Source organism: Martes martes (genome assembly GCF_963455335.1).
Source record: "Martes martes genome assembly, chromosome: X".
In the NCBI taxonomy this organism is placed as follows: Eukaryota; Metazoa; Chordata; class Mammalia; order Carnivora; family Mustelidae; genus Martes; species Martes martes.
Window position 1 is genome coordinate 27,191,304 of NC_137897.1, and position 18,363 is coordinate 27,209,666.

Sequence of the window (18,363 nt, forward strand, 5' to 3'; positions counted from 1 at the left end):
ATATGTAATGAAACTAAGGGACTATCTTCTGGAAGATTTAAAAAATCTGTTACTCCATGCATTTCCTGAATGACTGTGATGTCCTCTAAACTTCAGAATAAAAACATTCTAGTTTAAATTCATGAGTAAGTACCCTACTGAGCATTATTGGACCTTATAATGAAAGTTTCACTTAAATTTACTATTACTGGAATAATTTCCTCATTGCGATATTCCACTCATTTTGTGAAACATCTTGAGCAAATTCTTATTTGCAAAATCACTTTGAAATGCTTCAGTTTAGATTTTAATTTGAAAAACTTCAGCGAGATTTATATAACTGCTTTGCCAATGTGAGGCTTCATATGAAATTTGTTTGATTATCTGAAAACTTTTCATCCTGATTTTGCATCAAATCTTGGCTAACAAGCATTTTTATAATCAAGTTTTCCAATTTTTTCACCATCTCCTTTCCCTTACTGCCCCCTGGAAATTATACAAAATGTTATTCTTCATGTATATACAACTCAATGAGGACAAGAGAAATTCAGGTATTTATTTGCATCAGTCATTAATGAGGGTGAATTGATAAAAATTTGCTCGAACTTTTCTCCCTCAAAACCATAATTCTGTGGGTGCCTGGGTGGCTCAGTGGGTTAAGCCTCTATCTTGGGCTTAGGTCATGATCCCAGGGTCCTGGGACCAAGCCCCTCAGAGGGCTCCCTACTTGGCGGGGAGTTTCCTTCTTCTTCTCCCACTCTCCCTGCTTGTGCTCTCTCTCTTTTTCTCTGTTAAATAGATAAATAAAATCTTTTTTTAAAATACCATAATTCTGGTAAAGTCTTTTAAAAAATTGGACTGCATACATTGGATTGCATACATTGGTTACAATTCAGACAAAGAAAGTCGAACATAAAGGAATTGTTTAACAAGATCACTGAGGGAATGTTTAGCCTAGTAAAGAAAGTTTTCAAACACTGAAGAAGAATCCAATTATGCAAAAATTAACATAATAATATTTAAATGACAAAATATTTTTGAATATTTATTAATGCACACTCTTCAGAGATCTGAAATTTGCAACACCATGTCACTTAATTTGAATTTTCTGACTTTAGAAAAATAAACCTAGGCTCCAAAAAAGCTTCGTAACTAAAGAACTAACAAACACCTCATTCAATTGTCTTGGGTGTAAATACGTTAGGGATGAACTCAGATGCCCACTTGGAGAAACTCACAGCTCACTTATCTATACATTATATATCTCTTTACACCCTTCTTGCTTTGACTTTGCCCACAGTCCTCTCTACCTCTTGGAATTTGATATTAAGTTGCTGTTAAGTTTCTGAGAAGAGAAAGACTGTCCTCTAGTTCTCTAGTTATAAATGACCCATGATTTTACAAGACTAAACATGCTAACAACTTAAAATGTCAGTTTTAATCAATAATGAAACTTTCTGTCAAGTTATAACATAGCTTACTTTATTTTATTAATGACATTAATATCATTAAACACTATTACAAGATCCCATATTTAAAAACTCCTCTTCCACCATGCAGCTGAGTATAGCAGCATATTCTCTTTCTCATAGGAAATAGCAACCATCACGTGGCTTGTAGCCTCTCCAATTTCTCTGTCCTTCAAATACAGTATCTGTAATTTTAACAAACAACACTGAAATGCCTTAAAAGTAGCTTTTGCACAAAAGGTTTTAAACTGTCAGTAATCACATTTCTGAACAGTTGGAAGGTGCAACGGAAGTACTAAAGTCTGGGAACAAAAACAATCTTTTAGCATTTTATGAGAGATCTTCTATCTTTGTTAGTGAATTTAAAGTCACTTTAAGTTCTTTTTTTCCCCTTATGAGAGTTTAGAGCTAAGCAGTCTGTCTCCAGCACTAACCAGAATCACTTCAATACGGCAACATTTTCATGGAACACATTTGCTGTCAGTCAACAAGATTATAATTACAAAATAATGATACCTTGCAGACTCATTCTAAAAATACTGCGACAGCTGAATGTCTGAGAGTAAGAGCTCAAACATCACAAAGAATCTTTGAGACTCACATGAATAAGGTTCCTGAGATACACAATGTTTAAAAAATTCTGTGTCATGCCAATTATGTGAATCTATGCTAGTTAGGTCACATCTGCAAATTTAAGATGTATTAGAATGGTATACCAATTGATTATAAAAAGTATCACGTTGACATTAGTTACATGAGTGAAAAAAGTACTCAGAAGATTTTTGGTTACAAACATTTTCCCATCTCCTTAGGTTAATAGGTTAATTACAACTGAAATCTTATTTTGTTTGGGAGTTTGGTTAGTTGATTGAAGGTGACCCTGGTACCATCAAATTGTTCGTTTTTAGACCAAATAGGATTTTGACTATTTCTAAAAAGGATTTTATATTCTTGCCTATAGCCACAGAAAAGGAGTACCCTGAGTATAACTAAAAACTGATAACCACATATGTAGATGTGTTTTCTCCATAAAGAATTGTTTATTGCTTATGAACATTGGGGAGGGTATGTGCTATGGTGAGGTGAGTGCTGTGAAGTGTGTAAACCTGGTGATTCACAGACCTGTATCCCTGGGGCTAATAATACATTATATGTTAATAAAAATTTTAAAAAAGAATTGTTTACTGCTGTAAGAATTTCTTACAAGAAACTCTAGTAGACAATCAACATTCTGATCAAGTTCCAGAGAATTTGTTGTAGTATGAACTCGATATGTATTTAGGAAACCACAAAATGAACAATATGTTGTCATTCTGTGGGTGAGACCATGATCTAGGCGTCATTTCTATGGGGATAATGAGGAGCATTTCACCATGTAATAGTAGAGAGTCAAGATTTTGTAGGATGACAGATATTTTCCTTCAAGTCTCAGCTCAGTTTCATATTGAAGTTTCTTGCCATGTTCCCCTATAACATACTTCACTCATATAGTTTCTACAGCAATGTGACAAAAAAATTTATGCTATGTATGCAACAAGAAAAGCACTACACACGCCAACAAGAAATGGGTAAAGTTTAGCTCTTGAAGTTCAAAATTTACAACATTTATTTCATGACAGCAAAGAAGAAGGTGGGAAATGAGAAGATAATCTAAAATATTCTAGGACTTCTTTTTTTTTTAAATCATTTTTAACTAACCAAGCAGAATATTTTACAGTTATTTGCAAGCCTTTTGTTCTCCTTGCCTCTCTCACTACCTACTTCTGCTCCCCCAATACCCCCCAATCCCAAATCACACATATCATCTCTTTCTTTCAGTTGGAATGCTGCTTATAACATTCAGTTCTATATGCATGCACTTAACCTGTGTTTCGGTCTCATCCTTTGCATAGAGACAGAAACATACACATGACACATTGATCAGAAAAAGAGAAATTATCTGTTCCTAAAATTTCCAATCGCTGACATAAATGTCTTGAAATGATACAATAATTTAATAGATCATAGAATTGCACACACATGTGGATTATTTCAAGCTGAAGGCAATCAAGACTCAGCAGACTCAAGAAAAACTTTAACCCTTCTCTTAAGTACCTGATAGGATTTGAAGAGTGGGCCTGGCTCAGAGAGAAAGCTATTACCAGAGATAATTTTTATTTGAATGACCTATGTGTATGGCAGGGCAAACATCTAATTACCAAACACCTGCTCTCCTTAGAGCCCTAGGAATTACCCTCCTCTCCTTTGAAGCCCCTATCCCATTCCTTACCTCAGGAATGCAAATAAACCTCAACTGTCCAACTTGTTCTTGCATCTCATTGTCTTTGTGGGGCCACCATAAGTACAAAACTAAATTGGTTTTGTCCTGTTAATCTGTCCTATGTTAATTTGATTATTAAGTGATCAAAAAAAATACCAAGAAAAGTAGGGAAAAAATTTTCATCCTCAACACATACACATACACATACAAGAACCACATTAAAACCTAAGCTAAACCAAACTAGGGCAAGTGTCACTCTGGACAAAGAGTTTTTCCAGAGAGCTGAGAGTCCTCTGAATAAAAGAATGCTAGTAAAATAATACATGACATTGCCTTCTCTCAAGTAATTTTTTCTCTCTCCACGAAGTCATGTTTTTAGGGTTATCTAAATTATCAGCATTAACAGTGATCAGCATGGCCTGCACCACAGACAACAGCCCCTGCCATGTCTACACAGAAATTATCTTTAGTCCTGTCTGTATTCTTCTTTAACAGATTGTGAAGGAAAAGCTATCATCACTCCCTCAGTATTTTAAGCTGGGACATTTTAGTAATTACTATACATCTTAAAAGTTTTAAATATTTTTGTTATTAGAGCATACTTCTCAAGGCATTATGTAGTCAGCAAATGTCAGCGTTTGTTTATAATCTAACATTTTCTAGAACCTTTGATAGAAAAACTCTATTGATACATAAAGTTCTATATGGTGCTTGCAAAATAGATGAACTGTGACATTCAGTTTTATAGATAATCAACATATTCATAATGACACCACAATTTTTGATCTTATGAATAAGAATAACGATGACTGGGGGTGGTTGAAAGGGTAGTAGACGTGATAAAGTGGCTCTTAATGTTAAGTTATTTTTAAAAAGTTGTGCTTCTGATTTACCTTATTTTTGTACCATACAGCAATTTTTTAGTTACACATAGAATTGTACCTGGTAGAACTTAACTTATATGTGTTAAATTTAATGAATGAATAAATACAATAGAAAAATTGACACATTCTGTACTACAGTAAATCAAAGTACTATTCAAAAAAATCTGAAAGTGAATTTTACTGAAGTTCTATTTTATATTGAACAGTTCACTGTCTGCATTTAAAACCTACAAATGAAACTATGAAAAAATGTTCAACTTTATCTTTATTCATTTATTTTTATTTTTATTTTCTTAGATTGTATTTATTTATATGACAGACAGAGTCACATGGGGGGAGGGGCAAAGGGAGAGAATCTTTAGGCACATTCCCAGTGAGTGGGGAACCCAACGTGGGGCTTGATCCCACAATCCATGAGATCATGATGTAAGTTGAAACCAAGATGCAGGAACTTAACCAACTGAGCCACCCAGGCACTCCACCCAAACTTTATTTTTAATTAGTGAAATGAAAATCAAAACCACAGTGAGAACCAATTTTACAAGCAATATAGTAACCAAAAACCAAATTTTAGAGGAATGGAATGGTGAAGGAAAGAAGGGGCAGGTGGGGAGGGAGAGAGAGTCTGAGAGACAGAAAAGGAGAGGAGGGGTGGGGAGGGAAGGTATCTGAATTCAGTGGATGGGGTTGAAATGGAGCAGAATTTGTCACCCCAAAATACACCTTTTTGGCATAAGGATTATCTCGAGTTGGTTAAGAAAGAGCAACATAGGAGAAACTCTGAAAGCTGAACGAAGGTACCCTTTTGTAAGAGAAATTTACTTGTATAAGGGAAATCTCTTTAAGGGTTTCTCCCTCTCTGTAACAGAAAGAGAACGATGACTCTAAATTCTTAGAAACTGTTACCAATGGAGAAGGCAGCAACCTAAACCTGCATAACAATGTTACCCTTGATCATGTCTTCTTTCCTCTTTAACTGGAGATGGTATTTATGGTGGTAACTTGGGTCATTTCAGGCGATTGATTACTCAGTTTTCCTGGGTCTCTCCCATGTATACAGGCAATAGACATGTTATGAAACTTGCTTGTTTTTCTCCTCTTAATTTCTGTTTTACTACAGGCAGGGGAATCTGCAAAGAAACTAGGTTAGAATGAGAATGACTTTTCCTCCTTGAGGAGGTCATGAGTTCATTCAGGGGAAGATGGTGACCCTGTGGGCCAATCTGACTGGAACTAGAATTTCAAAGCACAGGCAAGCAATGCCATAGACACTGCCTACAAAACAAAGGGAGGGGGAGAAGAACGCTGGGGTGTTCTCTGACTCTCCAGTGCTCCACTGTTAGCCAAAAAGATCTAGAAGTCAGGGGACATGGGAGCCTACCACTTAGAGCCTACAAACATCAACGACCCAGTGGTACCCAGGAAAGCAGGTAAAAGAAGCAAGGGGCAAATCTGAGGGCACATACACAAACTCTACAACCACACAATCCCACTCCTCAGTGTGCACAAGGTGCACAGGGAAAATAGAAGAGAGATAGAACTGGAAACAACCCAAATATCGTCAATAGGAGAATATGCAAATAAATTGTGGTTTATTCCTGAGATGGCATATGACAGTGAAAATGAATGAACTACAGCTATATTCACTGACACGGATGAATCTCAGCAACATAAAACTGATTGGAAAAAGCAGTCACACAAGACTAGATGCAGTATCATTTCAATTATATAAAGTTCAAAAGCATGCACAACAAAATTTATTATTTAGGATTATATGCATATATGGCAAGACTATAAAAGCAAAATTCGGGATGGTGATTATCTTAGGTGATAGAAGGAGAAGCGATAGAATTGGGGAGGGGTACATAGGTGGCTTCAAATTACTGAGAATATTCTACATTAGTAAGCTTTTAATTATTTAAGCCATTACATTATAAATATTCTTTTATCCCTATGTAATAAAAATATTTTTAAAAGACAAATATGTTTGAGTGATTGACAAGTTAATGTAACAACTATCAGCTAAAAGGCAAGTGGCTGTTTTCTTTGGAAAGTCTTCCCTTCAGTCTCTAGTTTTTTCGCACTGAATAGATGGGAGTTTAATAATCGTAGCAGACCAGAGTCTTCACTGGGGAGGGGGGAGGAGTAACTTATCATGAAAAATGATTGTTCCTCTAGTTTAAAAGTGACCTCTGGTAACATTTTCCTTGAAGCTTCTAGCTTTATATATTATTGTCAGTCACTCGGCAGCTTGGAGGAAACAGTCTTCCTGCTCAAGGCACTATTACAGTTAATATGTGTCTCCAGAATACAGAAAGGGATTTGAAAATCATTCCTTCCAGAAGTATTTATTGAGTGCTTGCTATGTGAATAACATCAAACTGTGAATTTAAAATGAACTTGCATGATTTAATCATTATGTATATCATGGAAAAAAGGCTATAGGGCTTCCAAATATTAAAAGCATGCCTGAAAAATAAAATAGAACAATCATAAGCCACACAATCCTAGGCATGAAGGAGTAAATAACAATGAGCCAGAGCTGCACTGTTATCTTCTTGGGAGATATTGTCAAAGAAGAGCATGGCACTAGATAATCAGGAAACCCACCTTGAACTATGTAGCAGATGCCACGCACCACATTCTGTTGGCCTACTTTGATCAGGACTGTGAGGGACAGTCCCCAGACACACTGAAGCCTGGCTAAGTCAAGCACCCTAGGCTTCTCTCAGTGTTTCTACCTCAAGATTTTTTCCAAAGTCACGGAAACTCATTCAGCCTCCATGGGACAGGGGACCTGCTGCCCTGAGCAGCCATCAATCAAGGAGACACAGGAAGCACAGATGTAGCCTCCTGTCCTTCAGAGGGACAACTATAAGTACATTCTATCTAGCATTCCTCAGATGTCTCCATTGGATGAAGCAAAAGATTTGCACAGCAGAAGGCAGCTCGCTAACTCACTGGCTGTTGTTTTTTCCTTGTTTCCTATCTCCCCTGTTCTCCCACTGGTGCTTCAGTTACGAAATGAACTGCTAGATGTCTAGTCCTTGTCCTGAACTTGGCTTTTAAAGAAATCCAGAGTAAGATTGGCAAACTACAACCAACAAAGAGATGTTTTTCTTCCAAAAAGATGTCTAAACCCTTATCAAGCATCATCATCAAAATGAACACAGATACCAGAATACAAAGGCATCATGCTCACTGAGCAAGTGAGACACTGGACCCTCAGGTTAGAGATAAAGAGAGATGTTGTGAACATCAGGTGAACAAGTAAGGATGGAGAGAGGAAGGAGTTGAAAATTAGCTATCAATTCCTAGAAATTAAAAAAAAAAAAAAAGGCCGTCACCTGAGTACAGACCAGATTCTGGGAGGAAAAGCACTGACGGGCTCATGGAAAAGGATTCCGGAGAGACCAGCACAGCAACTGGCCCTCCCTGGTAATAAGTAACAGTTGGGTGTGGTTAAGAAAGAACCAGATATTAGAAACGATGGGTAAAACTATGGATCTCATTGCATCACATGGTAAAATCTTGAGGTATCCACTTGTGGCAAGAAAAACTGAGTGGTATTTGCACCAGGAAACATATACAAGAACAATCACAGCAGTACTGCTCCAAATAATAAAAGAAACAAACAAATCTTCAAGAAGCCCAAAAACCACTGGCAGGAGAATGAATAATTAAATTGCTTCTACAGTCGTGTAAACAAGGGAACTACTGCTATACAGAGCCATCAGGGTGAAATTTAAGGAGAAGGATTTGCTTTAAAAAAAGCAAGTCACAAATATCCTTTTAATAACTTGCAAATAAAAAAAAAGTAAACACAAAAGGTTATGTACCTTGTACCAAATTAAATATTTTCACATTGACATTTTGGCTATTAATCCCATTTCATGGGTGAGAACACTGAGGTTCAGAGAACCCAGATAACTTGCCCAAGATCAGATATCCAGGAGTTAGTTGTGACAGAACTCGGATCCAGACTGTAGAAACCCACAATTTAACTCCTATATTAAAATTCAGAGAAATACTGTTGAGGCATATATATCTGAAAAAGTATATTTTTTAAACCAGGGGGTGATAGATTCAGGGTATGTTTATTATCCCAGTTTGGGGGACACTGATGGGTGGAAGAAGGGAGAAACACCTACTGTTCTAGTCGGTGAGGTGAGTGATCAGCAGGAGGTTAGGGTGAGACAACTGCCCTGAGCTGTGCAAGTGCAAGTTCAGGTCCCAGGTTTATTTCACATGTTATTCTGCTCATCATGAACTGGGTTTGGCACCAATTTTTATTTATTTATTTATTTTTAAGATTTTATTTACTTATTTGAGAGAGAGAGAGAGAGAGAGCATGAGAGAGATCAGGATCAGAGTGGAGGGGCAGAGGGAGAAGCAGGTTCCTGGCTGAGCAGGGAGCCCAATGAAGGACTGGATCTCAGGACCCTGGGATCATGACTTGAGCTAAAGGCAGACACTTAACTGACTGAGCCACCCAGGTGCCTCCCGATTTTGATTTTTTAAAACATTGACCAAAATGTTATCTATCTCAGTGAATTTTTAGATATGCCTTTAAATTTTGCACAGGAGGCAAGTGTCTCCTTTGCCTTCTCCTATTCTGAGCCAAGGTTCTGAAGTGGCCATCTGGCTAAGAGAAGAAAGGGGAGGGAAAAGATAGAGCACTTACCTTGAATGGGCGTTTCTCTGTTTTCATAGATTGTATGTTGGCTTCAGGTGATGTGGTGTGGGGGTTGGTCAACATTAAGCGAAAGTGAAATTACCCCCTCCCTCCTTAATACCATCAATGAAGTCCCTTCTCTTTAGTTAATAAATTTAAAAAGAGAAAAGGAATTACGGTACTGAGCATCTACACTGAACTAGGGCTTTAAAATCAGTTCCTCAATCCTTTACTTGCTCCATAAAGCAAGTATTCATGTGCCCATTTTACAGATAAGAAAGTTGCAGCTCAGTGATGTTAAGTACACACATAAAGGCACACATTTCAAGTGCCATAATTTCTTAAACTCCATGTGCCATTTGCATTAGTTTTTTTTTAGATTATTTATTTATTTGAGAGAGTCAAAAATCACTGTCCTCATTTTCTCTGAAATGGAATGCTGCACTTTGTACTATATTTTTTAATTGTTCCTACTAACAAAATTAAAATTCTAAAATGCATTTGAGCAGATGTTTGTTTTCTGAGGAAAGACAACTAGAAATATTATCCACTCTAAGTTGAGTCAGGTGCAATATTGTAAACAGAATGATAAACAAAAATAATATACACAATTTTATAACTTACTACTTGATCCCAAAGTCCAGGAGAGAGTGAATACATAAATCAAACACAATTCTAACCAGTGTAACCAACCATATATCCCATTAGACCTCATTAAGTTTACATTATCTGTGACAGGAGCTGATGCCATAAGAGTAAAAATATATATATATATATTACAGATGTCAATATTTTGTCTCTCTGGATAATACGCTTTATTGTTTTATATTTCTTATTAAACTTGATAAAAAATTCTAAGATCTGAAATTAGTGGTGATATGCGTTGAAGATATAATTAGCTAAAAGTTTAAATATTTGAAATATGTTTATCTATTTTTCAAGCAAAGCCTATTAGAACATGTGATCTTTATTTTGTTGTAAGCATTAAGAAAGACAATTTAGCATGTATTTCAATGTTAAAAAGACATGTTTGTTTGTTTGCTATATATCTAAGATACTTTGCAACCATGTTTACCACATACCACACACAAACTCATAAACACAAAACACTATTAAACATAGAAAATCAGAGGAGAAACTTTCCTAAAGCCATGCTTTTTCAACCACTAGCCAGCAAAGAAAGTGTGGGTTCTAAAAACTATTATTCAGGTAAATTGCATCTCCTAGCTATGTTCACCCTTTAGAATATAAAAATTTGGTGGGTGATCCTTGTTATAAGGATTTTATCTTTTGGGTTTTCTGGTTGACACTCAGATTTGCTGAATCAGCTCTCATTCCCAGAAAGGAAATGAGAGGGAGGGCTAGAGACATCTAACTCCATTTGTCATGTGCCACTAAGGAAGATTCCTAGCAGGGATTTGCCCAGCCAAGAAGGAAAGGAGCTTACAATAGGTTTCTGAATAACTCTGCAAAATGAAGCTACTCTAGAGCTAACATCACCAGAACCCAAATGAAGATTATATAAAATTCCCCTGACAGAAAACCGAAAGAAAAAGAAGGAAAGAAGGAAGAAAGAAAAGAAAGAAAAGAAAAGGGAAAAGAAAAGAAAAAAGAAAAAAAAGAGGAGGATGATTAACTTCTATTATCAGCCCTTGGTAGAGATTAGAGATTCAGAGGACTCAGTGCATTCCAGATCCAAATTCCAGGTAACCACTAGCCACATTAAAATGCAGGTTCTACCCCTGACATGGAAGTCTAATTAAGATAATATGTTTATTTAGTTTTCTGATTTCATCAATAAAACATACATGACTATAGGATTTCTCTGGTGGACACACACACACACACACACACACACACAGAGAACTTACTTTCTATGGTAACAGTCTATATTATTGGTATTACTGTACATTAAATAATTTTATTATATGGAAAATGTAAGAGTCCCTTAAAGATAAAATTGTGTCTCAAGCCCAACCAGAAATGCCAAAAAAAAAAAAAAGAAAAAAAGAAAAAAGTGACTCTTAAAATCCCAGGCCTATTTAATCTAAATCTAAAGCAAAACAAGTCAGAAATGTCAACATGTACTCTTAAGGACAATTAAAATAGTACCTTTACACCATTAAGAATGTACCACAAACACCAAGAGTGATCTCTGATGTAAGCTGTGGACTCTGGGTGATGAGGATTTGTCTTTGTGGGTTCATTAAATGTAACAAACATACCATTCTGGTGAGGTTGTTGATAACTGGGGAGGCTATACATGTGTTTGGACAGGAGTATACAGGAAATCTCTGCACTTACTTTCCACTCAGTTTTGCTACACACATAAAACTATTCTAAAAAATAACATCTACTCAAAACAGAATAATGCATCATAATAATTCATTTACAATCTCTTGTAGAAGTTTAATACATGTCTAACATAGGATATACATGATAATACAAAACCCTAGCCCTTTAGGTATCATAACTGGACTGAGGAGAACAGCATTTGGAAAAATACTTTTAACACAATATGATACCATAGAGTGCCACAGGGGCACATAGAAGAGAGGAAAATGAATTGTACCTCAGGATATTAATAAAATGTTTCACCCAGAAAATCAGATTTTGTCTGGGTGCCAAAAGATGGATCAGAAGCTTGTCAGGTTGATGGGACATCTGGATGGCTCAGTTGGTTGAGTGATTGACTCTTGGTTTCAGCTCAGGTCATGATCTCAGGGGTCTTGGGATGGACACCCCCTCCCCCCATTGGACTCCCCATTGCTTGAGATTCTCTCTGCTCCCAGCCCCAGCTCTCACTAAGGCTCACTCTCCCTCTCAAATAAATAAATAAATCTTTAAAAAAGAAAAAGAAGCTTGTTTGGAGTTGGGAGTTGTGGGAGTTGTTGGGAGTGTGGGAAATAATATACCCTTCAACTACAAGGAGGACAGACAAGGAGTGGAGGAAATGAGGAGGTAAAAGTAGGAAAGTGACAAAAGACAGAGAACCTTGAAGGCCAAAGTAAAGAGTTGACATTTAGGGAAATGGGGATTAATCATCAAAGATATTTTACATGAGTGTAGAAGGACTGACTGGCTTCAAAAGACCACAGTCAAGAGCCAGAAATTAAAAAGACATGGCAGATAGTTTTGGTTGAAGGGAAGGCAGTGGTGATGGCAATGGAAAGGAGATTCCAAAGATAGTGTCCCAAAATAAAGTTCTATGTTCAAGATATCCCTAGGAAATAGCATTTTCCTTTTATTTTAAAGTTTTTATATAAATTCTATTTTGCTGCTGTACAGTGCAACATATGTTTCAGGTGTACAATATACAGATTCAGTATTTCCCTACAACACCCAGTAGGCATCATAGCTAGTGCACTCCTTAATTTCCTTTATCTGTTTCACCCATTCTTCCCCCTGCCCATAACCATCAGTTTATTCTCTATAGTGAAGAGTCTGTTCCTTGATTTGCTTTTCTTTTTTTTTCCCTCCTTTGCTCATTTGCTTTACTTCCTAAATTCCACATATGAGTGAGATCATATAATTGTCTTTTTCTGACTGACTTATTTCACTTAGCATAATACACTCTAGCTCCATCCACATCATTGCAAATGACAAGTTTTCATTCTTTGTTTTTAAAGATTGTATTTATTTATTTGAGAGGAAGAAAGAGAGTTGGGGCAGGAGCAAGGGAGAGGAATAAGCAGACTCCATGCTGAGTGTGGAGCCCACTGCTGAGCTTGATATCATGACCCTCAGGTCACGACCTGAGTGGAGACTGAGAGTTAGACTCTTGGGGCACCTGGGTGGCTCAGTTGGTTAAGCGTCTGCTTTCAGCTCAGGTCATGATCTGAGGTCCTGGAATCAAGCACCTCATCAGCTTAGTGGGGAGCCTGCTACTCCCTCTCCTGCTCCCCCTGCTCTCTCTCTCTCTCTGTGCATGTCAAATAAATAAATAAAATCTAAAAAAAAATTAAGGCTCGGAGGCTTAACTGAGTGAGCCACACAGTCATCCCAATCTCATTCATTTTTTTTTACAGGTGAGTAATATTCCAGTGTGTGTGTAAGGGGGGGTGTACACACACACACACACACACACACATATGTATACACACACCACATCTTCCTTAATCATTCTTCAGTCAGTGGACACTTGGGCTCTTTCCATAACTTGGCTATTGTTAATAATGCTGTTAGAAACATCAGGGAGCATGTATTGCTTTGAATTAGTATTTCTGTATTCTTGAGTAAATACATAGTAGTGCAATAGCTGGATGGAAAGGTAGTTCTAATTTTAACGTTCTGAGGAATCTTCATACTATTTTCCACAGTGGTTGCACTAGGTTGCACTTCCACCAACAGTGAAATTAAGTTCCTTTTTCTCCACATCCTCACCAACATTTGTTGTTTCTTGTGTTGTTGCTTTAAGCCATTCTGACAGGTGTGAGGTGATATTTCATTGTAGTTTTGATTTGCATTTCCCTGATGATCAGTGATTTGAGCATCTTCTCATGTGTCTGTTGGCCATCTACATGTCTTCTTTGGAGAAATGACTGTTCCTGTTTTATGCCCATTTTTTTAACTAGATTATTTATTTTTGCATTTGTTGAGCTTGATAAGTTCTCTACGTTTTAGGTACTAGCCCTTTATCAGATATGTCTTTTGCAAATATCTTCTCAAATTCCAAAGATTGTCTTTTGGTTTTGCTGACTGCTTCATTTGCCATGCAGAAGCTTTTCATTTTGATATAGTTCCAATAGTTTATTTTTGCTTTTGTTTCCCTTGATGTGCAAGACAGATCTAAAAAGAGGTTGCTATGGCCGTTGTCCAAAAGCTTACTGCCTGTATTCTCTTCCAAGATTTTTATGGTTTCAGGTCTCCCATTTAGGTCTTTAATCCATTCTAAATGTATTTCAGTGTATGGTGTAAGAAAATGATTTAGTTTCATTCTTTTGCATGTTGCTGTCCAGTTTTCCAAACATTATTTGTTGAAGAGACTCTCTTTTTCCCACTGGATATTCCTTACTGCTTTGTTGAAGATTAATTGACCATATAGTTGTGGGTTCATTTCTGGGTTTTATATTCTTTTTTATTGATCTATGTGTCTATTTTTGTGCCAGTACCAAACTGTTTGGATGACTACAGCTTTGTGCTATAACTTAAAGTCTGGAATTGTGATGCCTGGCTTTGCTTTTTGAAGGCTGCTTTCGCTATTTGGGGTCTTTCGTGGTTCTATACACATTTTAGGATTGTTTTAGTTCTGTGAAAAATGCTGTTGTTATTTTGATGAGGATTGCATTAAATATGTAGGTTGCTATGGGTAGAATAGACATTTTAACAATATTTGTTCTAATGCATGAGCATGGAATGTCTTGGAAATATAGTTTTTCGCTTAACTATTTCTTTATCGTTCAACCACAAAACAGATGCTTATAAGTGTTGATTCTTCTCTTGCACTCATTCTATAAAGGTCAGAATATAAAGCTGCACTTATTAAAGTTTCTTTTACCTTTTAAGATTTGTAATTCTAGGTTTCTCAGTTTTCAGTTCATACTGCCAAATTTTATATTCCAATTTTTGGTGTTTAGTTACTTAAAAAATTATCCAATTGATAATTGAAGAGAATATATTCATTATTCTGTTCATGGTCTACTTCCCACTACCTATTTCCCAGGTTCCCTATTCTAATCATCTACTTCTCTATTTTTTCTCCCTAGCCAAATGAAGATATTGACACTATTCATGAGTTAATAACTATTGATAAGTTACATTTACATGGACTTTAATAGCGACATTGGACACATCTAACTCCATATACTCTTCTTTCCCTTGTAGGAAAACCAAACACCACAACTGAAAGCACACATGGTTTAAAGAGTAAGTCAAATCTCTCCAAAAGGAAAGCCTAGATTTGTTCCTTGTAAACAGTATTGACAATTAATGGATGACAGATTAAATCAGTGCATGTACAGAAAGAAATGTTGAAGCTTGATATTTTATTTTTGAAGTCATTTTTAGATCACTAATAATTTAATTTTATACACCAAACTCTATCCTCAGTGAAACCTCAGATGGATAAAAACCCCCTTAAAATGATCATTATCATGTAATAGTCAATAACCCAGGTGGATCCTGGCATATATGATCTATTGAAATACATATTCTACTGAGTTTTAACTAAGAGACAGAGTGTGAAGCCCAAGGATTATGTAAAAATACATCTTTTAGTTTTGCCCCCCTGAGAATCATTAGAAAAATGGGGTTTAAAAATAACTTTTAATATTTTTCCCAGCTTTGCATTTATCTGACAATTATATCTGAACCTCAAAGTACTCTGGTTGCATTTGCCTCAGAGCAATGATGATGTTTGACAATGCAATTTATTTGTGAAGTCTATTTGCAATAAACAGTGATTAAAAACCATAAGCTCCTTGAAGAGTCCATGCTCACTAGCTCACCCATGCGTGCTTTGCTCCCTTTCTTTCTCTATCCCTTCCTCCCTTCCCCTCCCTATCCTTCTCCCTCTATTTCTTTGCTTGCACAAAGTGAAAACTCAACTGAATTAAATTCAGTTCACTACAAGTACATGTTTGGCACAGTTATGAAGGAACAACTGAATTTTTGACAAACAAACCAGAACTTAGAGCCTGATCACTTATTCCTCCCACAAATATTTGTTGAATGTTTATTTAATGACATATCATGCAAACAGCCGTGGAGATAAAACAGTAAACAAGACAGACATGGAGACTGCTCTTATGGAACTTTGAATTTATTGTAGGGAATAGCAAATAAATAACAAGATTATATAACTACAATATATGATAAATGTTATGGAAAAGATAAACAGGATTTTAAGTTAGAGAATACCTAAAATAGGGAATCAGGTCAAATCTAGTCTAGATTTTGTGAAGATAAATAAAGGAAACCTTATTTAAAATTTTAAAAAAGTGCGTTAAGTGTCTGCCTTCGGCTCAGGTCATGATCTGAGGTCCTGGGATTGAGTATCGCATTGGGATTCCTGCTCCACGGAGAGTCTGCTTCTCCTTCCGCTCTCCCATCCCCACTCCTGTGCATTCTCAATCTCTCTCTCTCTCTCTCCCCCTCACAAAAATAAATAAATAAAATCTTTAAAATTTAAAAAAGAAACTCTCATTAAGAAAAAGGAGTCGGGAAGCCATGAAGGGGGAACTCACACACATACTAGTCATTGCAGCCTGCATGACCACCAGGAAGAAGGAGAAAGAATTATTTCAACAAGGGAGGACTTTTTCACAAAGGAATGTTATCTCTTGCTTTTAAGAAAAGGAAGATTCCTCCTTGCCCTGGCAATACATACCAACCTTTGCTTACAGCCAATGAGAAACTGTCATAACCTCAAACTCCTGTTCTTCTCCATTGAACTTCTGTTCAAAACAACTCTCCCCATTTTCCTCCCAAACCTAATAAAACCTGACCTTCCCTTTGTGTCTTTGGACTTGCCTATGGTGCCTCACAGCTTGCATACTGCACACTGCAATAGCTCTGCTATTTGTGAATAAACTCATTTTTACCTTAAATACAATTGCTCTTTGCTCTGTTTAAAGTTAGAAATTTAATAACCAAGGAAGACATCTTTGAGGAAATAGAATTAAACTGAGATCTAAAGGATAAGAAAGATTTCATCCTGCAAAATAAGAGCAAGAATGTTTCTGTGGAATAGCCTGTGCAAAATTCCTGACACAAGGAAGTCCATTAATGTTTCTGGAATCACTCTTTAGATACTCCTTCATAGCCTAACATTTTCTTTTTTTTTTCTTTTTTTTTTTAAAGATTATTTATTTATTTGACAGCGATCACAAGTAGGCAGAGAGGCAGGCAGAGAGAGAGAGGAGGAAGCAGGCTCCCTGCGGAGCAGAGAGCCCGATGCGGGGCTCGATCCCAGGACCCTGGGATCATGACCTGAGCCGAAGGCAGAGGCTTTAACCCACTGAGCCACCCAGGCGCCCCAATAGCCTAACATTTTCTAATATGACCAAGAATGTTGGAACTATCCTCCTTGAATGTGTTACTTATCTTTTGAAATAATTGAGCAATTAGCAATAATGCTAAATCTAATGAATTAGTAGGTTCGAATATGCTAGAAAATACTGTTTCTAATAAAAAATGAAGAGACAAGTTCTCATGTATTCACTGATGCTTAAACAATTTTAGAAGAAATTCTAAAATATGCAAAGGAAATGATAAGAATTCAGAAAAAAATAACAAAGATAGCTCTTAAGCATTTGAAAATATGGTCATCTTCACTCATTATTAGACAAGTGCAAATTAAGACAATTATCCACCTATTAGATAAGCAACTATCAGAAAAGTTGAACAATATACTCCAGGGGAACAAAATTTGCCACCCGGAAATGCATCTCTTTGGCATGTGGATTTTTATAGACTGATTATTTTTAAGAAACAGAAGACTTGAGAAGTTTTTATTTTTTGCCTCCCCCCTTAGCTGCCTGAAAGAATTTAGACAGAGGACCTACTTTCTAGGAAAGGAGCTATCACTCTAGATAATGTCGGAATCAAAAGCAGGCTGTCTCAAAATGTGCCATTTTGGCATATTGATTATTTTGAACTAAAGTTATTTAAGAAACAGCCAGTGCAAGAACACTCTGACCCCACTTTCTTTCTTTCTAGAAAGCTCACAATGAATCTCCCTGTTTCAGCGTGTAGAGATTTATTTAATTATTTATTTGATAGAGAGAGACACAGGGAGAGAGGGAACACAAGCAGGGGGAGTGGAAGAGGGAGATACAGGCTTCCTGCTGAGCAAGGAGCCCTAGGAGGTGGGAGCTTGATCCCAGGGCCCTAGAATCATGACCTGAACCTAAGGCAGATGCTTAACAACTGAGCCACCCAGGCACCCTCCTGTTTCAGCATGTAAAGATAAATCCTTATCACCAGAGAGTAGGGAATTTAGAGCCCAGAAGGCCTTATAAACAAATCTTGTTATTTTCACTAATTTACAGTTCCAGCCCAAATTCTCTTAAGAATTCCTTCTTAGTTAAAGCTCCCAAACATAAGTTTCTCTCTCTCTTTCTTTCTCTCTCTCTCTCCTCTGTCAATTCATCACAG

At 36.7% G+C, this 18,363-nt stretch overlaps 1 protein-coding gene across 2 annotated transcripts in view; it reads right to left on the bottom strand.

The window, feature by feature from the left end:
• Window positions 1-18,363, bottom strand: part of DMD (dystrophin) — a 2,068,501-nt gene that overhangs the window by 1,749,472 nt on the left and 300,666 nt on the right. The gene's annotated exons all lie outside the window — the stretch shown is intronic.